Source organism: Haliaeetus albicilla, unplaced genomic scaffold (genome assembly GCF_947461875.1).
Source record: "Haliaeetus albicilla unplaced genomic scaffold, bHalAlb1.1 scaffold_160, whole genome shotgun sequence".
Taxonomy (NCBI): Eukaryota; Metazoa; Chordata; class Aves; order Accipitriformes; family Accipitridae; genus Haliaeetus; species Haliaeetus albicilla.
The window spans coordinates 28,696-54,325 of NW_027212485.1; the positions used below are offsets into that span (position 1 = coordinate 28,696).

Genomic DNA, 25,630 nt, shown 5'->3' on the forward strand with positions numbered 1-25,630 from the left:
TCGTTATAATTTGGAGTTTCTTTAGGCAATTTTATACTTTTCTCTGGAACTAGTGCTAGGATGCCTTTTTCCGCAGCCTCTTTAGCAGCTTTATCAGCCAGTCGGTTACCTGCGTTAGGACCGGTCTTACCTAACTGATGTGCTTTGCAGTGCATTATCGTGACTGCTGTTGGTTTTTGAACGGTTTCTCACCATTTCGGTATTTGTTCTGCGCGCTGAATGGCGGTTCCTCGTGCAGATAACGGTCCTCTTTCTCTCCGTATCGCTCCGTGTGCACGTACTACTCCAAAAGCGTACTTTGAGTCTGTCCAAGTGTTGACTCGCTTTCCTTGACTTAGTTCCAGAGCTCGAATAAGAGCTATCGATTCAGCCTTTTGGGCAGATATCGTCGAAGGCAAAGTTGGCAACGCAATTACCTCCTCGGTAGTTATTGTCTATCTTGATAAACGTTTTCCTTCACAGATGGAACCGCTTCCGTCGGCATATAGTTCCCAATCTGTTTCTTCTAGCGGCACATCTCAGAGGTCCAGTCAGCTGGAGTAAACTCTTTCGATTGTCTGCAAGCAGTCACGTTCCAGTTCTCCTTTAACTTGATCAGTTGTTGAAAATGCAACAGGGTTAACGGTGGTAGTAGTTTTTAGGTAAACATCCTCTTGTTCCAGCAACGCCACTTGGTATTTCCGCATTCTGCTAGGGGATAACCAATGCCCCCCTTTCTGTTTTAGCACAGCAGTTATCATATGGGAAACGTACAGCAATCCTTTGTCCTCTAATCCTTTGTCCTCAGGTGAACTTACGAGCTTCCTGGATCAGTAGCGCAGTTGCAGCGACGGCTCTCGGACGACCAGAGCATCCCAGACTCACGTTACCTACTCGCTTCGAGAAGTAGGCCACGGCTCGCCCACTTGGCCCTAAATATTGGGCCAGGATACCCAGAGCTATACCTCTTCTTTCATGAGCAAAAAGTTCAAGTGTCTTTGTGAGATCTGGCAGGCCTAGGGCTGGCACCCCTATTACAGCCTGTTTCCATTCTTGGAAAGTAGCTTTCTCGGCATCGGTCCAATCCGTTGTTTGAGGTTTTGAGCTGCTCCTATAGAGGTCGGGCCAGCAAGCCACAATTTATAATCTACAGGTGACACCACTCAACCATTCCCGGAAATGCTCGTCATTCATTTTTTTAGTCTTAGGTTCGGGGAGACGACAAATTGCCTCTTTTCTCTCAGTTCCCAATTGTCTCTGTCCTTTTAGGATTTTAAAACTCAAATAAGTTTCTTCTTTCTGGGTTATTTGGTTTTTTTTCTTTTGACACTCGATATCCACTGATTCCCCAAAAGTTCAAAAAGTGAATAGTTAACTTTGTGCGTTGTTCTTCCGTCTCAGCTACAATTAACAGATCATCCATATATTTCAGCAAGATTTCTTGATTATTTTCTTTCTTCCAAATCCCTAATTCTCGTGCCAATTGATTTCCAAACACGGTAAGACTATTCTTAAAGCCTTGAGGCAAGACTGTCCACGTATATTGTGTTTTTTCTCCCAGTCTCAGGATTTTCCCATTCCAAAGCGAAAACCTCTTGACTATTGGGATCCAAGGGAATACGGAAAAAGGCATCTTTTCCGTCTAACACTGTGAACCATTCTTGTTTCTCCGTTAGGGTTGTTAACAAAGTATAAGGATTTGCTACTACCGGATGAATATCTTGTACTATTTGATTTATTGCTCTGAGGAGGTCTTGAACTAATCTATCATCTTTTTCATTAGCCTTTTAACAGGCAAGATCGGGGTGTTATATCTGGATTCACATTCTATTAACAATTTGTATCTTAAAAATTTTTGTATTACCATTACTAACCCTTTCCGACTTTCCGGTTTTAAGGGCTATCGTTTAATTCTTACCGGATTCGATCCTGGCTTTAAATCAACTCTCACAGGTTCTGCTTTTTGGATTTACCAGGAACTTCCCGGTCCAGACGATTGGAATTACAGCATTATACTTTGACTGGTATAATCTTCTGCTGTCGGTAACCGTCCTGTTAACAACAAAGCCACTGCTTCGATACGTTTAGTTTCTGGAATTAAAGTTTTAATCTCTCCATTTTTAAATTTAATTTCTGCCTCTAAGTTCTCAAATAGATCTCTCCTTAACAGGATTTGAGGAGAATTTGGCACATACAAAAACTGCTGAGTGACCCGTTGCTTTCCTAATTTCATTGTTAAAGATTTAAAGAAGGGTCTAGTTGCTCGTTCACTTGTTGCGCCGACACCACCAATTTCTTCAAAACTCAACTCTCCCTCTAAGGTATTTAAAACTGAAAAGGTGACTCGAGTGTCAATTCAAATTCAATTTTCTGTTCTCCCAGTTTAGCTGTAACCAGAGGTTGTGCTGGGAGACTCCCCTCCGGTCCCCGTCAGATACGTTCACTTAAAAAGAACAAATCTACGTATGGCACTTTATTCCATTTACTCTCTCTCCTACAAAACAACAGTAACTGCAATATAGTATTGTAACTCAAAGTTCTGTTTGTTTACCATTTTTCCTGCAATTCACCCCAATGTGCCAATAAACGTCCCAACGGTGATGTTTTTGGTAACTTTTCATCAGCAGTTCTATTTCCTGCACTCTTATTCTTAAACAATTTTGCTAATGCCATTATACTTATATACATTCAAATACCAAATACCAAAGAAACGCAAATGACAATTGTCCCAAATAATACACAAAGTCCAACCCAGCAATATGACTTACAGGCAGACGCCTAGGCTTCCGCTGCAGACGGGTACCCTCCAAGCCCCAACCCTGCGAAGCTTTCGCCGCGCCTCACGGGCGGGCTTTCCAAACCAATTCCAAAGAAGCAGCGCCTTACCTTTTTTCCAGGGAACGCTGCGAGGAGCTTTGCGAGTCGAGGGTGATGGTTCTCCCCGAGAATACCTCGGTGCCGGCCGGAGTTCGATCGACACTCGATCTCGTCCAGTCTCACTCGCAAGGTCCCATCTGGGTCGCCGAAACCGCTACCGAAATCCGGAATAAAACTCCTTAACACCAACGTGAAGTTAAGAAGCAGGCACTTTGTTTATCGCAGCGCTGGGGACACGGGGGATCGCTCCTCCAAAGGCGTGTCCCGCTTAGTATCAAAATCCATCGGTTTTTACAGACTTTTCTTGTCAGGTCATTGTTACCTAAGCTCCTTCCGTAAAAATGCATACTCTGCTCGTTCTTAAATTTAACCTTTATAATGATCGGTCCTTTGATTATATAACCTTATCAATATTCTTATTTAAAAACAATCATTGGTCAGTTACACTTAGCTCTGCTGACTGGAACCTTCGATACTCAAATCGAGATGGGAAGGGTAAGGGGGTTTCCAAGCAGCAAACTGGTGTCCACGACGGTTTCCTTAGTTTCCTGAAACAGAACGTAGAAAAACCAGTAACTTCCTGGTGAGGTTTCTAGGGTTAGCTACTTCAAACTTTAACAATATTAAGGTTCCTAGAGTCACGCGAACACAGTTCCTAAAGTTTCTATGGCTACGTTTCAAACTTAACGATCCTATACGTTATGCTTCACAATTTTACTTCTTAATCAAACCTAACTCTTCTATGGGATTAAATTTTGATTTCTTTACCAGAATATTTGCAACAGCTGGAGCCCAGCAGGAATGGGGTGGGGGCATGGCCCGACCCCCCCCCCCAGCGCCTCACCTCCTCCTCCCCTGGGCTCCCTCACGGCCCCTCGCCTCGTGCAAAGGGAGCGCAAACGCAGCCCGGAGGGCAAAGGGGACGGGCGGCCAGCGTTTATTCAGTCAGTCGCGTGCCTATCGAGTCCTGCCAGCGAGTCTGCTCCGGGTCTCGTGGCGCCCCCTGGCGCTCCCTCTGCCCCTCGGACACCTCTGATAGCCTATTTCCATACGTTCTGTATGGCACGTCTAAATATTGGGATGGTTTTAATATTTTGTACCAGCTGTGGAAACTGGTTTGCTGCTAGGTGACTGCAAAAGTGAGATTTGGTAAATAATTATTAGAAATCTTATACTAACACTACGATTGAAACAATAGACAAAAGTATAGCCAAGCAATTAACTAGCAGAGGTAGGTACTCCTAAGTTTTGCAGTTCTTTGCTCTTATGACTACATGTTCCTGTACGCTAGATGAGAACAATGCTGAAACTGACCACATGTGATTGAAACTGCGTTAAGCTTCAAGATCAAAGAACAAGGACAAGAATAAAGACTTCAGGGACAGCCACCAAGAACTTCAGATGGGTCGCTGGTTGCAAAAGCAGCCCTTCGTCTCAAATGGATCCTTCATTGCGCGTGATCGGATGTAGGCAGTACTACGATAATCGGTTGCCATCGTTTTTACGTATATGTATACTAATCTGATTAACATGCAATTAGTTATTCTGTGTAACCTGTTTGTGCCATGCACGCTAGGTGCAACTATCCCCCGTGCATCCAGCGCTGCAATGAAGAATGCCTGCTTTCTAAAACTCCAAAACGAGTCTTAGGGAGTTTCTTCGACCGGCTTTTCAGTATCAGGGGTACAAGGGAGGAAAAGGAAAAAAAAAAAAAAAAAAAAAAAGGCAGCGGTGTGGGAAAGAGAGGGGACCAGGGGAGGGGCAGGGAGGGACCAGAACGCGGAAGAGGGGAGACAGGGCCCCGAGGGCCCGGGGCTCACCACAGCTCTTGTTCTTGGCACCGCCAGGAGAATTTGCCAGTTCAGACGCTTCTTTCTGCTCCTCTCCCGCTGCCCTCCTCTTCTGTAACTCCGGCGGCGCGGCCGTCCTCCCCCTAGGAGAACACGTGTCTCATAGGTCTTGCAGGACGAGGCCTCCTAGGCACGGAGCCTCGCTCGCTCGCACGCTACGTGGCCGTACCGCACCGTCGGTGCTGGGTACGGACCCTGCGGTGCACCTCGGCGGTCTGACCTGCTGCGGACTACGAAGAGGGATCCTTCCACACGCGGAGAGGCAGGCTCTCTCTTGCCTGCAGTGGGGGGCAGCTGCTGGCCGGCCAGCCTTCCATTTCTTCTTCTCTACCTTTCTCCGGCCTCTCCAGCTTCAGCCGCAGCAGCGCCTGCCCGCAGCCGGTCAGCGCCCCGCCTGTCCCTTTGTGCTCCCGCGCCGCGAGGAGAGGGAGGCCAGGCAGAGAGCCCGTGCAAGCTTTCCTTGCCGGCGGCGGTTCGTCACCGGGAGGAAGCAAGGAGCGCGGCGGCGCCTCCCGCCGGTGCCGCACTGCCGTTACCGTCGGACGGCACGTGCAGGACAGCGGCAGCCCCGCGCCCTCGCAGCCTCCGAGCTGCAGTACCGAACATTGGCCGCGAGGTGGCAGCGGCGAGCGCTTGGCACAAGGCGCCAGCGCGCATGGGCGGCGGCCCAGCTGCAGTACCGAAGTCTGTTCAATAGGTGGCGGAAGAGAGCGCTGGCGAAACGCGCCGCCACCGCGCATGCGCGGCTCCGAGCTGCCGTACCGCGTTTTGGTAGCTAGGCAACAGCAGGAGGGCGGCAAAAGGCGCCATCGCGCATGCGCGGCTCCCGAACGCCAGGGCCGCGTTTCGGTTGCCAGGCGACAGCAGGAGCGCCGTAAACCGCGCCGCCGCGCATGCGCGGTTGCCGAGGCGCCGCGCTTCGGTTGCCGGGCAACAGTGGCCAGTGTCGCAAACGCGCCAACGCACATGCGCGGTTGCCGAGCTGCCGTAACACCTTTTGGTTGCTAGGCAACAGCAGGAGGCCGTAAACCGCGCCGCCGCGCATGCGCGATTGCGGAGGCGTCGTGTCGCGCTTTGGTTGCCAGGCAACAGCAGCGAGCGCGGTAGACGGGCAGCAGCGCACGCGCCGTTGCCGAGCAGCCGTAAAGCGTTTCGGTTGCTAGGCAACAGCAGGAGCGCCTTAAACCGGGCCGCCGCGCATGCGCCCTTGCCGATGCGCCGTGTCGTGCTTCGGTTGCCCGGCAACAGCGGCGAGCGCCCTCAACGCGCCGCCGCGCATGCGCAGCTGTCGAGCTGCTGTACCGCGTCTCGGTTGCCCGGCCACAGCTGGATTCCCACCGACACACGCCACCGCGCATGCGCCCCTCCCCAACGCCAGTTCCCACCTTCGGTCACCGGGCAGCAGCATCCGCATCCCCGTAACGATCCTCTTCTGAGCAGCAGCTGGATGAGGGATGACTGACAGCTCAGCCCAGCAGAGACCAGCCACAGGCGGCAACTACTTACTGGGGGCACAGGGCTTACATTGCCCTGCCCTTTCCCCACTCGCAGCCCGGGCCGTCATCTTCATCGCCTCCGTTCCAAAAAGCACCCGAGTGCCTGGAGCGTTTACAGCAGTCAAGTGCAAACAACAGACAACTCGGGTGGTCGCTTCTGTCCCTGCCCCCCCACCCCATTATCTAGAGAGGAGAAGCAGCACAGGGACCTGCAAACGGCGGGGGGGGGGGGGTGGGGTGGGGTGGTCCCCTGGAGCAAGCCCCAGGGACTGCTGTATCCCTCTGCATGTGGCATCAGGGTTGCGGGAGTGAAAGCAGCCAGTCAACAGCTGCTGGCGAGAGATTTAAAAAAAAAAACCCAAACATAACACCTGGTTCAGGTGACAGCCTGAAGGCAGGCCACAAGAGACCCAAAGCTGCTTTCTGCCAGAGGGGCAGCTCTGTCCAGCAGGAAACGCCGTGTCCCAGCGCACCAGAGGCGAGCGGCCCACCTGCAAGCGAGCGATACCCTGGCGACCCTGGGGCTCAGTTGGGGTGGGCGCACCTTTCCTCACCTCTGTGCTATCGGAACTCCGCTCTCCTAATCCTGCACGCACGCAAGGCTTCTTGTGCGGGGCTTGTCTCTGATCGAAGAGACGCTGCACGGTGTTACTTACCGCCCCGCCCTCCGGCGTGCAAAGTAATCAGACGTGAAGCAGGGAAAGCAAAGAGGCCTGTCGGGATATTAGTAGTCCTCAGCAGATGACCGTAGAGCCCTCGAGGTTCCGTCTTTGCTCCCTACAGGAGCGTGGCTCCGCACTCCTTGCCGCTCCCGCCAGCAAGCGTCACAATTGCCCTTTGCTGCCTGCAACACGCAGTACCTGCGCGGCCCCAGTACTACTGCCGCTTACAGCGCGAGAGGCGCTCGCTATAAAGCGGCAATGAAGAACAAGGACGGCCCGTCAGGATGGCAGGAGGAACACAGAGAGCCTCCAGCATTAGCCAGGCAGGGCTTGCAACTCACCTCGTGTCGTGGTTTAACGCCAGCCAGCAACAAAGCCCCACGCGACCGCTCACTCGCTCCCCCGCCCCCAGTGGGACGGGGAGACAATCGGAAGGGCGAAAGGGAGAAAACTCGTGGCTTGAAACGAAAACAGTTTAATCCTTTAAAAGAAACAACAACAACTTGTAAGGAAAAGAAGAAAAAAAATGACAGAGAATGGGGTGCAGGCAGCATGCCAGGGGTCTGGAGCCTGACGGATGATGGGGGTGGGGGGGGTGGGGGGTGGGTGGAGTACGGAAGAGGGAAAGGAAGCCGGGGCGGGGGACAGGAGATAGAAGAGCAGGGGATGCGGGGGGAAACAACTCGCGTGGGTTAAAAACTTGAATGGGTGAAGGGGGCGGGCTGAAGCAGCGGGGAGCATATATGGGGGAGAAACACACGCCGGGGAGAGGGTAGGTGAGGGTACAGAGGTGCATGGGGGGACATGGGTGGGGATGACCTACCCCAGGGAGTCCACCCAGGATGATCCACAGCAGGTAACTCACCTGGGATAACCCGCAACAGAGCATCCACACCAGATCATCCACGCTGGGAGGACCCCCAGCAACGCCCCTCAAACTGCTTGTGCTTCATCCCCAATCTTCCCCTAACGGGGGAGTTTTTTGCTTTTTCAAAATACTCCGTTTGGGGTGTGTTTCAGTGCTTTCCCACAACATAAAAAGGGGTGATCTTTTGGTTGTGGGTTTGTGCATGAAAATGGGGTGGGTTTTTTGCTTTCCAGCTGCACAAATCCAGGCGCATTTGGCTTTCCCAGGAGTCCCAAAGTCGTTTGGTTTTTTCCGTTGCAGTCCCAGAATCAGAGGGTTTGGGGTTGTCCTGGTTTCGGCTGGAATAAAGTTCATTTTCTTCTGAGTAGCTGGTACAGGGCCATTTTGGATTTAGGATGAGAATAATGTTGACAACACACCGATGCTGTAGTTGTTGCTAAGCAGTGTTTATACTAAGTCAAGGACCTTCCAGCTTCTCATACCGCCCTGCCAGCAGAGGCTGGGGGTGCACAAGAAGAGTCGCTGAGCTAAAGGAGGATTCCAGGTAAACAGGTCAGCTCGAAATACACCACCTCCTTTAAAAGTTAAGAGCTATTTGAACACTTAAAATCAGCATTTAGGCTAATCGATACCATTTTGAACACCTTCTTAGCATACAAGTAAACACTCTTGCCGGTGCTGGAAAACGTCTCCTCCCTTCCTTACAGCACTGCTGCAGGGAGATAACCCTGGGAGGCTGCGGGACGAGGTCGTACGCAATCAGAATCTACGCTTACGGATCCACCCCAACAGCTACAGCCCTTGCGCTCCTGCTGCTGCCGCTTTGCATCTTGCTTGTTTGGTGAATAAAGCTGAAAGTGAAGTGGAAAACTCCAAAGAGCAAAATGAAAAATAAAGAATAAATCTCAATAATTCACTCTACACTAAAAAGGTGTGCCCATGTTTATATACGTCCAATAAAAATACTTATACTGTAAAAGTATTTGATTTTTCCTTTTCCATTACCTTAACTTGCACAGCTCTGAATTCATACCATTAAATTATCTCTCTCCAAAGTACACAGTTATAACGTGACTAGGGGTTTTTGTGCGTTTTACAGAACGCGGAGGGACACCTGGCCAGCTGAGCTGCCCAAGAGAGGTGCTACTGAACTGCCAGGGAAACACACCATTGAAAGCCAGACAGAAAGAAAGTACTTCAGAGCACTCCGTCAAAACATCAGGAAAAAATCCCCATAACATTCAGTTGCCTCTCTTTTTAAACATTTAGAAAAATACCTAACTGCTTACATACACCTAACATCATATACTACAGCTATTTGGCAGTTACAGTTTAAACAATGCAAGTCAATTTGTAAAATCCCCAGTGCTGCAATACCTCAGACTACCAAAAAGGACTGGCGGATTCCCTAATGCTTTTGGCAGTACCGAAGCATGCAGAGCAACACGTTTTCATGTGATCTCGACTGTTACAACTGAGAAACCAAAGACCAGTGATGCCATCAACTTTAGGAAGATGGGCTGCGCTTGGGTCTTTGGAAGGAAATTGACTTTTTTCTTTTTTTTTTCTTTTTTTAAAGAGAGTGAAAAGTCTCGTTACTGATGACTTCTACTGTCAAGTCGATCACCTCTGAAGATCCACTCTGATGGGAAGTTCACAAAACAAAATTTCTTTGAGAGAGAAAGACTTCCATTTTGGAAAACCTCTTTCCAACTGAAGTCAAAATTACACACTGTAGGTTAAAGGAAAAAATACATTACTGAAGCAGTAACTCATCAAAAACACCTCAGGACTCACTGTCACTAGTTACAAGGCTGCTAATGCTTCCTGGGAAAGCCTGGACAACGCACAGATGCGACGCCCGTTTGTCCTGTTTTGTCCACGTCTCTTCTTTGACCTTGACTGCTTTTAGTACAGATGCTAATGATCTCCGTTAACGTTTTTGAGTACTACTATAAGATATTTAAAAAAAAAAAAAATCATTGACTGTAAAAGCATAAAGCTTTTATCGTGAAAACAAAGTCTGTTTCTTCTGAACAGCTGAACTCTTACGAACAGTTTCTTCCCTCTTTTAGTACAAAATTATTTTCACAGTATCATTTACTAGCAAGCACACAGCAACAGAAGATTATGCTTTCAGGAAGAGAAAATAAACTGAGGGAAGTAAACTTTGTATAGGTGTAACATGCTCCGGAACAGAACGTACTTTTAGTATTTGTGTTAAAATATTTCATGTAAAAAAAAGTAGAAGGAGAGTTGGCACACTCTCAACGTTAAAGTCCATACCGCAAGTACCTTTGGAAAAATGCAGACACACATCGTAGGCGTACCTTGTACTTGCAGGCCACTACGGAATCTTTCCATCTGTCTCCTACCGTCACGGCAGAAGAAAGGGCAACCAGGGCGAAACGGTGCCAGCTGACATCCAGCTGAGAGAAGAAAAAAAAACATTAGCACAAAGCTGGGTAGGAATCCAAAGCTGCCTTTTTTTTTTTTTGTGAAGGTTGGCGAAGACAGTACGACTGAGCGGAGGAAAAAGTATTTTTGCGTCACCTTCGGTACAGTTGTTGACACAGGCCACTAGAGCTTTTGCATTTTTTCAGACAACCGTGCCTTTTTTGTTTTTCCCTTTCTTTTTTGACTCATTGGCAACTTTACTTTCACTAGAACTCACTTTCCTAGATACACGCAGGTGACAGACATAGAGACCTACATACATTTTCTCAAGCCTTAGTATAGCCGAGGCTTCATCACCCTATACGTCGCAAGTTGAGTAGTTTTGCTAAAGAGCACAGCAACACATCTGTCCTTGCGAACTGCCTCGTTGCAAAAAAGGAATCATTTTTTCCAGGCCGTTGCTCCAAACGGTCAAGATCTTTTAAAACCGCAGTTGTGCCACCAAACCCGCTCAGGGTCCCTCCTAGCTTTTGACCGCCCTGAGATTTAACAGGCACACGCTCCATTCCATCTTCCAACAGCAAAAATACGTTAACGCTCTCGGACCCAGAGCGCAACCCTACGGATGTCCACGCACACAGCCTGCCGTTTTGATGAGGAGCCACCGAGCAGCCCTGCGAGCACAGCTGCACGCGCCAGATCGGTTTCCCCTACGCCGCGAGTTACCGGTTTCCGTGAACGTAGTTTCTGACGCTTTAAACCGAAAACCGTATCTCGACGCTTCGCCACAGCAGAAACGACCCATCGCTAGACCGCTACAAAAACGCAGTAACGCCAATTGCAAACCCACAGCAGCGACAGCTCCAGAAATATTTAGACCAGGAACAAGGGAGAAAAATAAAACAGCTTCATCTCACGCACAGGGGAGCGGCAGGCAGACAAAAGGGTCGGCATTCTGAGCCCGTACAGAAAACGGGCATTCTCCTTCCGTTCCTCGGCCCGTCCGTGAAGGTCTAAATACCGCAACACTACCACGGCAACGTCGAGAGTAGGGCACAGCAGCCCTGCCACTGGACTTGCCACTGACCCATGCTACTTACGTAGCAGGACGCGTACGCAGAGGGACACGTTTTGCCACACAGAGCCCTGAACTTCCTGAAAATTTACGTTTACCAAAAAAAGCCATTTGGAACATATTGCCAAACAACGTTCGGCAAGAAAGCTTTGATGCCTTTGACGCGCGCGAGTTTTTGGTCACTTGCTATTTGCTTCCTGTTGCTGCTGCTGTTCTTCCTTCAGAAATTCTACTCGTCGCCAAGTTATTCACTACTGGTTCAAGCATTTGCCTTCCTGGTATTACCAGCACATTCACAGAGGCAAGTAACTTAATTGCTCTTCTACAATTATCCAAACGACAATTACAGCCACGAAAGAGAAGGAGAGCTCAGGCAGCACAAGAGCTCTGCAGGCTGGCACCAGTCAATATTGCACTCTCTAAAATCAAACAACAACAAAACAAAACCGTGACCCTGTAGCCGCCTTTTTTTTTTTTCTCTTTCTTCTTCTTTCAGAGCTCATCCCTGCCTCAGCATTTTGTCTTGTCAGAGCATGAAGCGCAGGTGATCCGTACGTACCCTGACGACTTCTGCGTGTGATGAATGCCTGTTCCGAAATAGTCCAGATCTGCAAGACTGGTGTCATTTTTATGGTTTTAATCATCATAACTCAAATTTTATTTGCTCACGCATTTGTGAGGAAACTAATTAACTTTTAGACACTGCCTCTCCTTTTTTTGGGGGGTGGGGGTGGAAATGTGTTAGAGACCGAAAAACATTACGATTCAGAGCTCCCAACCACGAGGGAGTGGTGGAGAAATCAATGAAAGCAAAGACCAACAGCAGCAACATCAACTGAAAGTTGGCTTTCATTCCGATCACGTACTTAAGCGACTCTCCAAGTCTATGCCTCGGTCCTAGGAATGACTAGTCCCTTTTTGGAAGGACAAATTTTTTCCACTTAAAAGTCCTAGACTGAAGACTCCGCTGAACGGAATGGGGATTGTCCCACGGGACAACATGCCATCAACACTCTTCATGGGGAAGGAAAGAAAAAAACCCCAAATAAAAATCAAGTTGAAGTACCAGTTCCCATCATGTTTCGCTCATTACATTTCTACTGGCATCTAGGTGCTCCAAAATGAACTACGGGGACACCACATATTCCTAAAAATTCAGTTATACATAAAAAAGTAAAAGGCTATTTCCAACTTGCCCATCAAATCAGTATGAACAGAGAGAAGAGAAACACTCGACCCTGAAGAAGCTAACAGGCAGCTCTGAATTTACCAGACAGGAAATTTCATTCTTTCCCCTGAAACAAAAACACATCAAGGGACCAGTTCAGGAACAGGGCACGATCTGTGAACAGCAATTTTTCCATCAGCTTTTCTGCACTAGCAGCAAATTTGCCTTCTCTGTGGGTTTAACGTGGAGCATCTGTAGTGCCCTCGAACTCGCAAGTGTTTCTCTCCGCTCCCCCAGCCCGACACGTGCGATTACCTGAGCAGCAAGCGGAATTGACCACGCAGGATTTTCTTCGTGTGACGCGGAAGGTGACGCTGGGAGAAGAGGAAACAAAGAAATGAACCTGCTCGTCACACCCAGCCAACGGTGGAAAGACAGGGGAGGATTCTGCCGGAAGGGCTCTGCACCCCAGGAGCTCCCGCCGGCCGGTTTCTCTCCCCTTTGCCCGGTACCGAGGGGACGACGACACCTCGCCCGCGCCCCCTCGCGGGGGGGGCTGCCCCAGGAGAGACGGGGGACCCCCACCTCGCTTCTGCCCGCGGGAACGGACCGGGAGAGACCCTCCACGCAGAGAGAGGAGCGCGGTGTGGATTGCATGCCCGAGGGAAGAGGCCGGGCTCCCCGCTGGCAGAAGGACAACTCGCCTCCCTGCCGCTCGGAGCAGCTTGCTGCGGACAGCCCTGCCTGCGCCCGGCCGCTCTTCCGCCGTGCTGGGAGCGCAGTCCGGCCGACGGACGCTCCAGCGAAAAGACGCTCCAGCTAATCGCGCCTCCTGCTCCTTACAGCCGCAGGTACTTTTGCCTCTGGCTAATGCACGCTCCAGACAGCGGACACCCCGCCTCGTTCCAGCTCCCGCTTGCTACAGTTCTGGCTCGTTGAAGCCCCAGCTCCGCGCTGAAGCTCCGGCTGATTTCAGCTGCTTCTCCTTACAAGCTCCAGCTACGTGCAACGGTCTGGGCTTTCCATAAGGTTGTATATCAACTGCTGTCAAAACTGGAGCATTGGGATTAAACATCAGAGTTACACGCCGAATAAATATTCGTTAGTTTGCGCGATTAATTACTTAACAACTATTCTGAGCAGCGCAGAAAGAAGAGCTGGACTCAAAGAGGGCACGTGGGGTCTGAAAAGCGCCCTTCCCCCCCACAGACCATCACAGATGTTGAGTTCGGCCTGCTGCGTGCCGGACTCCCAAACTTCGGCGTCCGACACAACCAGACCCCCATCTCCGGGGAGGGTCCACGCACCCTGCCCGCCCCCCGCTTCCCCCCGCAGCCCCCAACACCCTCCCACCCGCCTGCAAAACCAGCCAAGCCGGCTCCCGCTTTTGGACCCCGCACCAGCTGACTCGGGGCCCATTTGGGAGCCAAAAAACCCGGCTGCTGAGCCCGTTCTCAAGGCCCAAACACGCAGGGCCGGACCTCTGTTTCTGGGCCCAAAGCCGCGCAGCTCGGTCTGTTTCCGAGCCCCCACATCAGCCACGCGAGCCTGTTGTCAAGCCCCAGGAACAGAAAACTTGTTCTCCGTTTCTGACCCTGCAGTGCCCACGGGCGACGCTGAGCGTAGCCACCCCACAGCCCTGCACCCCCGGGGCCCCACACGTAGTTTCGGGGAGTGCTCGGGACCTGCGGAGGGCCCGGCCCCACGCCTCTGCGGGGCAGCCCCAGCACAGGCAGGGCGTCGCTTCACGATTGCCGTTTCAGGCTTTATTTCCCCGCCATCACCGGCACGGCCAGGCCCCCACCCCAAACCCCCCAGCCGAAGCACCCCCGCGGGTAGCCGGGCCCAGCCACCCAGAAAACAAGAAAACCAAAGAGGGTACAAGACGGACACCGTGGGGAAAGGCAAGGAGAAGGACGCAGAAACAGAGAGAGCGCGGGAGGGATAGGGAGCAGGACAGAGAGATGGAGCAAGAAAGGAAAAAAGGACGGGAGGCAGAACCAAGGGAAAGAGAGACAAGGACGGGGAGCAGGACGAAGGGACGGAAGAGGAAAAAAAAAAGTAGCGACGGGCTGCAGGACAGAGATGAAGGGATTAAATAGACACAGGGAGCATGACAGAAGGACACAGAGAGACAAAAGGGACAAAGAGCAGGCCAGCATCGGAGGGGAAAAAACCAACTGCGATGGGCAGCGGGAGAGAGATACGGAAAAAGAAAAAAGTACTGAGGAACAGAAAAAAGAAAGAAGCGACAGCTAGCTGGACAGGCGGACACAGTTAGAAAGGGCGGGAGAGGGAACGGGGCAGAGAAAGACAGACAGAAAAGGCAGCGGAAGAAAGCAAGGCAGAGGAACAGCAAGGCGGGGCGGGGGGGGAAGGGACAGGGGTCTGGACAGAGATGGAGAAATAAGCAGCAGGGACAGAGGAAAAGAGACAGAAAAAGGGACAGGGAACATGGCAGAGAAGGAAAAATCAGGACAGCGGCAGGACGGAGATAAAAAACTGGGACGGTCCTCAGGACAGAGAGGAATACGAATGCGAGCAGGGAGCGGGACAAAGGGATACAGCGAGAAACGACGGGACAGGAAGCAAGACAGCGTGACAGACAAGAACAATGGGAATGAGAAGGGGGGGGGGAGAGAGAGAGAGAGAGAGAGAGACTGACAGAGACAGAGACCGTGAGAAGCACAGGGGGGTGGGAAACTTAGAAAGAGAGGTATCAGGAACCCTGCAGAGAGAAGGAGGGTGAATAAAAAAGGGGCAGGAAGCAGCACAAAGGGTCACAGAGAGTAAGAGATGAACAGGAGGGAGGACGGGGACAGTGGGATCCAGAATGACAAAAATAAACAGCAACAGCGAGCAAGACAAAGGGATAGAAACAGAAAGTAGGAAGAAGAGAGATAGGAAGGCAGGGACACAGAGCGGCACGTACAGGCGCAGAGAGGAAAAGAACGCCAGGGCAACAGGCCAGAGAAATTGGGAGGCGGGGAAAGAGGCGGATGCAGATCAGGACAAGGAGATGGAAAAGGAAAAAACAGCGACTGGCTGCAGGACAAAGACGGGGATGGGGCGGGGGGAGAGGGAGAGGGAGCAGGACAAGAACGCAGAGAGAAAAAGAAAGGGGGGCAGTCGAATGAGAGAGAGAGAGAGGAAGGGGGGGAGGAAGAGGGAGCAGGACAAGAGAATAGACAGAAGAGAGGAGGCACAGGGAAGCAAAATAAACAAACAAACAAACAAACGTCACAGCAGCATGAGAAAGCGAGGGGGTCAGGAGAGGGGGAGGGAGGGACCGGGAGGCACAAGAGGAGCGACAGGGCCCCGAGGGCCCAGGACTCACCACAGCTCTTGCTCTTGGAGCTGCCAGGAGACCTTGCCAGTTCAGACGCTTCTTTCTCCTTCTCTCCTCCCTTGGTCTTCCGTAACTCCAGTCGCTTGGCTGTCCTCCACATAACGGAACACGCGAGCGCCTCGCAGCTCTTACGAGATGAGGCCTCCTAGACACGTAGCCTCGCTCGCTCGCTCGCTCACTACGTGGCCGTACCGCGCTGCTGGTCATGCATACAGACCCTGGCGGTCTGACCTGCTGTGGACTACGAGGCGGGATCCTCCCACACCCAGAGAGGCAGGCTCTCTCTTGGCTGCAGCGGGAGGCAGCTGCCAGCCAGATGGCCTTCCGTTTCTTCTTCTTTACCTTTCTGCGGCCTCTCCGGCTTCAGCAGCTCCCGTCCACAGCCAGTAAGCGCTCCGCCTGTCCCTCTGTGCTCCCGCGCCTCGAGGAGAGGGAGGCCAGGCAGAGACAGCCCACGCAAGCCTGAGGCTGCTGCAGTCAACGGCATCCCCGGGGACGAACGGACAACCGCACTCACAGCGTGGCCTCTGGGAGAGGGAAAGAGGCAGCAGTGACCGTTATTACCGTAGCTCGACCCTGGCCGGAGCCCCTCCTTCCGCAGGGGCTTCCGCAGACGCCGCTCGTTCCCCGCGCCGCTGCTAACGGCAGCCACGTTCAGGGAGACTCGAGAACATCGCAGGGCCAGCTTGCTGCCCTCACGACAGGGCTCGGGGGCTGCCTGCGGCTACAGCACAGGCTTCAGGGGAGGGGCTGGAGCTGGGGGCAGCCGCACGGGCCGAGCGAAGGCGCCGGGGGAGCTCCGGCGACTCGGGGAGGCGCCCGCTGGCCGCGCCTGGGGGGTGCCCGCCTCCGTCCCCTCTTCCCTTCTATCGGCTCTCGGGGAACTGCCCGCCGCTGCCCTGGCCCGGCTCGCCTCCGGCGGACCGGGAGCCTGCCGCGGCGGCCGCTTCGCAGCTTCCCGTCCCGCCAGCCCCGCGCGGCCAGGAGGCACCCCCCGCCACCGCCCCCGCCGGAGGGGATCGCTCGCCTCACCCGCGGTCCCGGCGCTCGCCCGCTGCCGCTGAGACCCCCGCCCTGCGCGCCACCACGCTGCTCCCAGGGACCGCGCATGCGCCGGAGGGGTCAGAGCCGGCGAGCGAACGCCGGGCTGCCCCACGCGCAGGACGGCGCATGCGCCCGGGAGGCGCGTCCGCACGGCTGGTCGGGGAGCGGGCGCAGCGGGAAGCCCGCGGAAAACCACGCGAAACCGGCAACGCTCCTGAGGCTGACCTGGTCGGACTCCGGGGGCCGCGGCGGCAGCCAGGACTACGCCGCGCCCGAGAGCCACGCTGCCGCCCGGCCGCCGAGTCCGCGAAAACTACAGCTCCCGGCATGCCCCGGGAGGCAGCCTGCCCCGCTGCCTGACCCCGAGGGGACGCCGCTTCCGTTTCCGCTCACCCCCACGCCGGCGCAGCCGCAGTTCCCGCCGAGCCCCCAGCGCCGCTCCGGGCAGCTCCGGCGCGCTTTCGCCGCCCGGCTCCGCCTCCGGGCAGCGCCCGCCGCCGCCGCCGCTCCGGCACGGCGCGGCACCCCCCGCCCGGCTCCGGGCAGCGCCCGCCGCCGCCGCCGCTTCGGCACGGCACGGCGCGGCCCCGCTACCGCTCCGTGCGTCCGACACGGACCCCGCCGTCCTCCTCGGGGCTTTCCCCGGAACCCGCCGGCCGACTGCGCAGCCCCGCCACGGGGCCCGGTGAGCACCCCCCCGCGCGCTCACGTGCTCACCCCCCCCCCCCCCGCGCGCGCGTGCTCACAGCCGCGCTGTGAGCCCCCCCCCACCCCCCCCCGCGCGCACGTGCTCCCAGCCGTCCTGTGAGCCCCCCCCCGCGCGCACGTGCTCCCAGCCCCCCCGTGAGTCCCCAGGGCTCGGCCTCGGCACAGGCGGCCCCCACCTCCCCCGGGCCACCCCCGCCTCCGACGTTCGCGGTCCGAGGGGCGCCCGGCCCCGCTCACCTTCTCCCGAGGGGCAGCCGCACCCCGGCCGCCGCTCCACTCCGCTCCGCTCCGCTCCTGCCTGGGCTCCCACCGGCCCCGCCCCGGCCCCTCCCCCGGCAGCCCCCCCTGGCCAGGGAGCAGCCGTCCCCATCAGCCTCACCGCCCGCACCTGCGGCTCCTCCAGCCCCGGCCCGCAGCTGTGGTACCCAAATCCGGAACAAAACTCCTCAACACCAGTGTGAACTTAAGCAGCAGGCACTTCCTTGATTGAATGAAAGATGTCAAGAGTCAGCTGATGGGGAAGAGGTGTTAACTGGGGTCAAAATACAGATTTTAATACCCCTCTGATTTTAGTTCTAAGACTTGGCCATTGCCAGGTATCATCTTTTCCATTTACCCAGGTCCACCAGCGAGGCCACAAGGGAGATTTCTTCCAGAGAGAGGATAGAGTTATTAAGTCTAAAGTCCACGAGTTGCCTTTCTCCTTCATGAAAAGGTGAGTGGATCATATATCATCACTAGTCACCCAAACAGTTAAGCCTGAACTTTTCGCCTGTCCTTTAATACAGTCAACTCCAAGCTAAATTTTTTCCGTTATTAAGAGGGGACCAAAGATCATGTCAAATATTATTATACTTTCTACAAATACATCCCCATCTTGGAGCTTTAGCTACTAGAGAAAGTCTTTGGAGTTTGGGGTCAGAAGAGCTGCAAGTATAAACCTTCACTCAGCTCTGTTTAGGATCTGTGATTTTTCTCTGGTTGTCTAAACCAGTCTAAATTTCCATAGATGGTCCCGACTCTGGGTGGCTCTAACAAGGATCCTGGAACTCCAGTAAATTCTAGACATCGTTTTATATTTTCAATATGATCCCAAGTTCCTTTTTGCACTTGTCTCTACGGTTTTGGCAACTGACAGCCCCAAGGGGTGCTTGTACAAGTTTCTCCCGAAGGGCGATTAAATGAATTCTTTTGTCCATGAGGTGGATGCTTTGGTAATGTTATAATTCACAACGCTACAATTCCTTCTTTCAAATTCAAAAAAAAAAATTGCCTTTTAAATCCATCCCATTTAATTTGCTAAAATGATTCTCATTGTTCTGCATCTTTTCTCAAGTTTTGGTTAAATTCAATGTCAGTATTCTCCACGGAACTAGATTTTCATCTGACTTTGGAATCGGAAGGCAGGCTGTTACTGAGGTTAAGTTTTGTGTCTTTACAAAACTTTGAATCAGTTACAAAACTAGATTTTTTTTTTTTTTAATCCAAATTACAAAAACGGTTAATCTCAAGATTAATAGCTCAAACAATAATTGTTTCATTTTGTTTATCTCATGTTTAGAACCCCTCAAAAAAAATGCATACGCCCTCTAAACACACAAAAAGATTATTGCCCTCGACAATATTCCTAATAGCAACCCCAACATTATCAACTTTACACAGCTGTTTTCCCAAACAGATAACGTGAAACTTACTTATAGGTTTTCAGTTTTAAAGGGCCAGTTTCTTTAGACTTCCGGTTTCTTGTTGGTGCTTTCTTTATTCTTGAATAATGAAGCCAAGGTTCTTCTCCCAGACCTTTACTGCTATAAGGGTTGTTAAAATGACTCGATACGGTCCTTTCCGCTTCTCAGTGATTTTATATATGTATTCAGTCTCCTGGTCGGAAGGGATGCGCTGCTACGTCCAATTCTAAGGGTCCAGCTGTGGAGACCTACTGACAAAGTTCTTGAAAAGAATTGCTTCAAGAAATCATAACGCCTTTTAAAAACATATCTCCAAAGGCACTCAAGATACTCAGAACATAGGACTCCTGATATGGTCTTTCATACAACATTTCATAACGACTTAAATTTTCTTTCTCTTCTGGCTATACTCTGATTCTTAATAGAGCCATGGGTAATGCTCTAACCCATGTGAGGAGTGAGGTTTCCTGACAAATTTTACTCGACTGTTGCTTACGGGTATAGTTCATTCTCTCTCTCTCTGTCTCTCTCCCCCCCCACTTGCTTGTGGTCTATATGGGGTGTGATAGTCTCAATCTATAGATAATACTTTGCTCAACTTGTCTCACAATCTTTGCTATAAAATGAGGGCCATTGTCAGATGACATTCCTACAGGCACCCCGTATTTTGGTATTATCTCTTTGAGCAAGACTTTGAGCGCTTCCCTTGCTTTGTTGGTGCGACAAGGGAAAGCCTCGGGCCACCCAGTAAAGATATCAACTCAAACTAGGATATATCCTTCTTTTCAAGGCAATTCTATAAAATCAAGTTGCTAATATTCTCCTAAAAAATTTCCTTATTTCATAATCCCAAAGATGATCTTATTACTGATTCGGGGATATTTTTATATATAAATTTCACATCCGCTTCTAATTGTTTAAACAATCTTTGTCGTATTTCACTTTCTGTTCCCCAATAGACTTTGTGATGTTCAGCTCGGGCAATTTCTCTTATTATTGTGGGTGGGACTATTATTTGACCTGTCGGTGTTACAGCCTATCCTGTTTCATTTTGTTAGCCTGCAATCTAATAATTAATTCTTCATCTTTTTCGTTATAATTTGGAGTTTCTTTAGGCAATTTTATACTTTTCTCTGGAACTAGTGCTAGGATGCCTTTTTCCGCAGCCTCTTTAGCAGCTTTATCAGCCAGTCGGTTACCTGCGTTAGGACCGGTCTTACCTAACTGATGTGCTTTGCAGTGCATTATCGTGACTGCTGTTGGTTTTTGAACGGTTTCTCACCATTTCGGTATTTGTTCTGCGCGCTGAATGGCGGTTCCTCGTGCAGATAACGGTCCTCTTTCTCTCCGTATCGCTCCGTGTGCACGTACCACTCCAAAAGCGTACTTTGAGTCTGTCCAAGTGTTGACTCGCTTTCCTTGACTTAGTTCCAGAGCTCGAATAAGAGCTATCGATTCAGCCTTTTGGGCAGATATCGTCGAAGGCAAAGTTGGCAACGCAATTACCTCCTCGGTAGTTATTGTCTATCTTGATAAACGTTTTCCTTCACAGATGGAACCGCTTCCGTCGGCATATAGTTCCCAATCTGTTTCTTCTAGCGGCACATCTCAGAGGTCCAGTCAGCTGGAGTAAACTCTTTCGATTGTCTGCAAGCAGTCACGTTCCAGTTCTCCTTTAACTTGATCAGTTGCTGAAAATGCAACAGGGTTAACGGTGGTAGTAGTTTTTAGGTAAACATCCTCTTGTTCCAGCAACGCCACTTGGTATTTCCGCATTCTGCTAGGGGATAACCAGTGCCCCCCTTTCTGTTTTATCACAGCAGTTATCATATGGGAAACGTACAGCAATCCTTTGTCCTCTAATCCTTTGTCCTCAGGTGAACTTACGAGCTTCCTGGATCAGTAGCGCAGTTGCAGCGACGGCTCTCGGACGACCAGAGCATCCCAGACTCACGTTACCTACTCGCTTCGAGAAGTAGGCCACGGCTCGCCCACTTGGCCCTAAATATTGGGCCAGGATACCCAGAGCTATACCTCTTCTTTCATGAGCAAAAAGTTCAAGTGTCTTTGTGAGATCTGGCAGGCCTAGGGCTGGCACCCCTATTACAGCCTGTTTCCATTCTTGGAAAGTAGCTTTCTCGGCATCGGTCCAATCCGTTGTTTGAGGTTTTGAGCTGCTCCTATAGAGGTCGGGCCAGCAAGCCACAATTTATAATCTACAGGTGACACCACTCAACCATTCCCGGAAATGCTCGTCATTCATTGTTTTAGTCTTAGGTTCGGGGAGGCGACAAATTGCCTCTTTTCTCTCAGTTCCCAATTGTCTCTGTCCTTTTAGGATTTTAAAACTCAAATAAGTTTCTTCTTTCTGGGTTATTTGGTTTTTTTTCTTTTGACACTCGATATCCACTGATTCCCCAAAAGTTCAAAAAGTGAATAGTTAACTTTGTGCGTTGTTCTTCCGTCTCAGCTACAATTAACAGATCATCCATATATTTCAGCAAGATTTCTTGATTATTTTCTTTCTTCCAAATCCCTAATTCTCGTGCCAATTGATTTCCAAACACGGTAAGACTATTCTTAAAGCCTTGAGGCAAGACTGTCCACGTATATTGTGTTTTTTCTCCCAGTCTCAGGATTTTCCCATTCCAAAGCGAAAACCTCTTGACTATTGGGATCCAAGGGAATACGGAAAAAGGCATCTTTTCCGTCTAACACTGTGAACCATTCTTGTTTCTCCGTTAGGGTTGTTAACAAAGTATAAGGATTTGCTACTACCGGATGAATATCTTGTACTATTTGATTTATTGCTCTGAGGAGGTCTTGAACTAATCTATCATCTTTTTCATTAGCCTTTTAACAGGCAAGATCGGGGTGTTATATCTGGATTCACATTCTATTAACAATTTGTATCTTAAAAATTTTTGTATTACCATTACTAACCCTTTCCGACTTTCCGGTTTTAAGGGCTATCGTTTAATTCTTACCGGATTCGATCCTGGCTTTAAATCAACTCTCACAGGTTCTGCTTTTTGGATTTACCAGGAACTTCCCGGTCCAGACGATTGGAATTACAGCATTATACTTTGACTGGTATAATCTTCTGCTGTCGGTAACCGTCCTGTTAACAACAAAGCCACTGCTTCGATACGTTTAGTTTCTGGAATTAAAGTTTTAATCTCTCCATTTTTAAATTTAATTTCTGCCTCTAAGTTCTCAAATAGATCTCTCCTTAACAGGATTTGAGGAGAATTTGGCACATACAAAAACTGCTGAGTGACCCGTTGCTTTCCTAATTTCATTGTTAAAGATTTAAAGAAGGGTCTAGTTGCTCGTTCACTTGTTGCGCCGACACCACCAATTTCTTCAAAACTCAACTCTCCCTCTAAGGTATTTAAAACTGAAAAGGTGACTCGAGTGTCAATTCAAATTCAATTTTCTGTTCTCCCAGTTTAGCTGTAACCAGAGGTTGTGCTGGGAGACTCCCCTCCGGTCCCCGTCAGATACGTTCACTTAAAAAGAACAAATCTACGTATGGCACTTTATTCCATTTACTCTCTCTCCTACAAAACAACAGTAACTGCAATATAGTATTGTAACTCAAAGTTCTGTTTGTTTACCATTTTTCCTGCAATTCACCCCAATGTGCCAATAAACGTCCCAACGGTGATGTTTTTGGTAACTTTTCATCAGCAGTTCTATTTCCTGCACTCTTATTCTTAAACAATTTTGCTAATGCCATTATACTTATATACATTCAAATACCAAATACCAAAGAAACGCAAATGACAATTGTCCCAAATAATACACAAAGTCCAACCCAGCAATATGACTTACAGGCAGACGCCTAGGCTTCCGCTGCAGACGGGTACCCTCCAAGCCCCAACCCTGCGAAGCTTTCGCCGCGCCTCACGGGCGGGCTTTCCAAACCAATTCCAAAGAAGCAGCGCCTTACCTTTTTTCCAGGGAACGCTGCGAGGAGCTTTGCGAGTCGAGGGTGATGGTTCTCCCCGAGAATACCTCGGTGCCGGCCGGAGTTCGATCGACACTCGATCTCGTCCAGTCTCACTCGCAAGGTCCCATCTGGGTCGCCGAAACCGCTACCGAAATCCGGAATAAAACTCCTTAACACCAACGTGAAGTTAAGAAGCAGGCACTTTGTTTATCGCAGCGCTGGGGACACGGGGGATCGCTCCTCCAAAGGCGTGTCCCGCTTAGTATCAAAATCCATCGGTTTTTACAGACTTTTCTTGTCAGGTCATTGTTACCTAAGCTCCTTCCGTAAAAATGCATACTCTGCTCGTTCTTAAATTTAACCTTTATAATGATCGGTCCTTTGATTATATAACCTTATCAATATTCTTATTTAAAAACAATCATTGGTCAGTTACACTTAGCTCTGCTGACTGGAACCTTCGATACTCAAATCGAGATGGGAAGGGTAAGGGGGTTTCCAAGCAGCAAACTGGTGTCCACGACGGTTTCCTTAGTTTCCTGAAACAGAACGTAGAAAAACCAGTAACTTCCTGGTGAGGTTTCTAGGGTTAGCTACTTCAAACTTTAACAATATTAAGGTTCCTAGAGTCACGCGAACACAGTTCCTAAAGTTTCTATGGCTACGTTTCAAACTTAACGATCCTATACGTTATGCTTCACAATTTTACTTCTTAATCAAACCTAACTCTTCTATGGGATTAAATTTTGATTTCTTTACCAGAATATTTGCAACAGCTGGAGCCCAGCAGGAATGGGGTGGGGGCATGGCCCGACCCCCCCCCCCAGCGCCTCACCTCCTCCTCCCCTGGGCTCCCTCACGGCCCCTCGCCTCGTGCAAAGGGAGCGCAAACGCAGCCCGGAGGGCAAAGGGGACGGGCGGCCAGCGTTTATTCAGTCAGTCGCGTGCCTATCGAGTCCTGCCAGCGAGTCTGCTCCGGGTCTCGTGGCGCCCCCTGGCGCTCCCTCTGCCCCTCGGACACCTCTGATAGCCTATTTCCATACGTTCTGTATGGCACGTCTAAATATTGGGATGGTTTTAATATTTTGTACCAGCTGTGGAAACTGGTTTGCTGCTAGGTGACTGCAAAAGTGAGATTTGGTAAATAATTATTAGAAATCTTATACTAACACTACGATTGAAACAATAGACAAAAGTATAGCCAAGCAATTAACTAGCAGAGGTAGGTACTCCTAAGTTTTGCAGTTCTTTGCTCTTATGACTACATGTTCCTGTACGCTAGATGAGAACAATGCTGAAACTGACCACATGTGATTGAAACTGCGTTAAGCTTCAAGATCAAAGAACAAGGACAAGAATAAAGACTTCAGGGACAGCCACCAAGAACTTCAGATGGGTCGCTGGTTGCAAAAGCAGCCCTTCGTCTCAAATGGATCCTTCATTGCGCGTGATCGGATGTAGGCAGTACTACGATAATCGGTTGCCATCGTTTTTACGTATATGTATACTAATCTGATTAACATGCAATTAGTTATTCTGTGTAACCTGTTTGTGCCATGCACGCTAGGTGCAACTATCCCCCGTGCATCCAGCGCTGCAATGAAGAATGCCTGCTTTCTAAAACTCCAAAACGAGTCTTAGGGAGTTTCTTCGACCGGCTTTTCAGTATCAGGGGTACAAGGGAGGAAAAGGAAAAAAAAAAAAAAAAAAAAAAAGGCAGCGGTGTGGGAAAGAGAGGGGACCAGGGGAGGGGCAGGGAGGGACCAGAACGCGGAAGAGGGGAGACAGGGCCCCGAGGGCCCGGGGCTCACCACAGCTCTTGTTCTTGGCACCGCCAGGAGAATTTGCCAGTTCAGACGCTTCTTTCTGCTCCTCTCCCGCTGCCCTCCTCTTCTGTAACTCCGGCGGCGCGGCCGTCCTCCCCCTAGGAGAACACGTGTCTCATAGGTCTTGCAGGACGAGGCCTCCTAGGCACGGAGCCTCGCTCGCTCGCACGCTACGTGGCCGTACCGCACCGTCGGTGCTGGGTACGGACCCTGCGGTGCACCTCGGCGGTCTGACCTGCTGCGGACTACGAAGAGGGATCCTTCCACACGCGGAGAGGCAGGCTCTCTCTTGCCTGCAGTGGGGGGCAGCTGCTGGCCGGCCAGCCTTCCATTTCTTCTTCTCTACCTTTCTCCGGCCTCTCCAGCTTCAGCCGCAGCAGCGCCTGCCCGCAGCCGGTCAGCGCCCCGCCTGTCCCTTTGTGCTCCCGCGCCGCGAGGAGAGGGAGGCCAGGCAGAGAGCCCGTGCAAGCTTTCCTTGCCGGCGGCGGTTCGTCACCGGGAGGAAGCAAGGAGCGCGGCGGCGCCTCCCGCCGGTGCCGCACTGCCGTTACCGTCGGACGGCACGTGCAGGACAGCGGCAGCCCCGCGCCCTCGCAGCCTCCGAGCTGCAGTACCGAACATTGGCCGCGAGGTGGCAGCGGCGAGCGCTTGGCACAAGGCGCCAGCGCGCATGGGCGGCGGCCCAGCTGCA

General features: G+C 51.2%; 1 long non-coding RNA gene across 1 annotated transcript; it reads right to left on the reverse strand.

The window, feature by feature from the left end:
• Positions 1 to 10,921: 10,921 nt before the first annotated feature.
• LOC138684204 (uncharacterized) lies at positions 10,922 to 13,537 on the reverse strand. Its single transcript, XR_011323572.1, has 3 exons — positions 13,272 to 13,537; positions 12,688 to 12,746; positions 10,922 to 10,944 (listed from the first exon to the last, which is right to left on the reverse strand). It is a non-coding gene; the product is annotated as an uncharacterized lncRNA (long non-coding RNA).
• Positions 13,538 to 25,630: the final 12,093 nt, after the last annotated feature.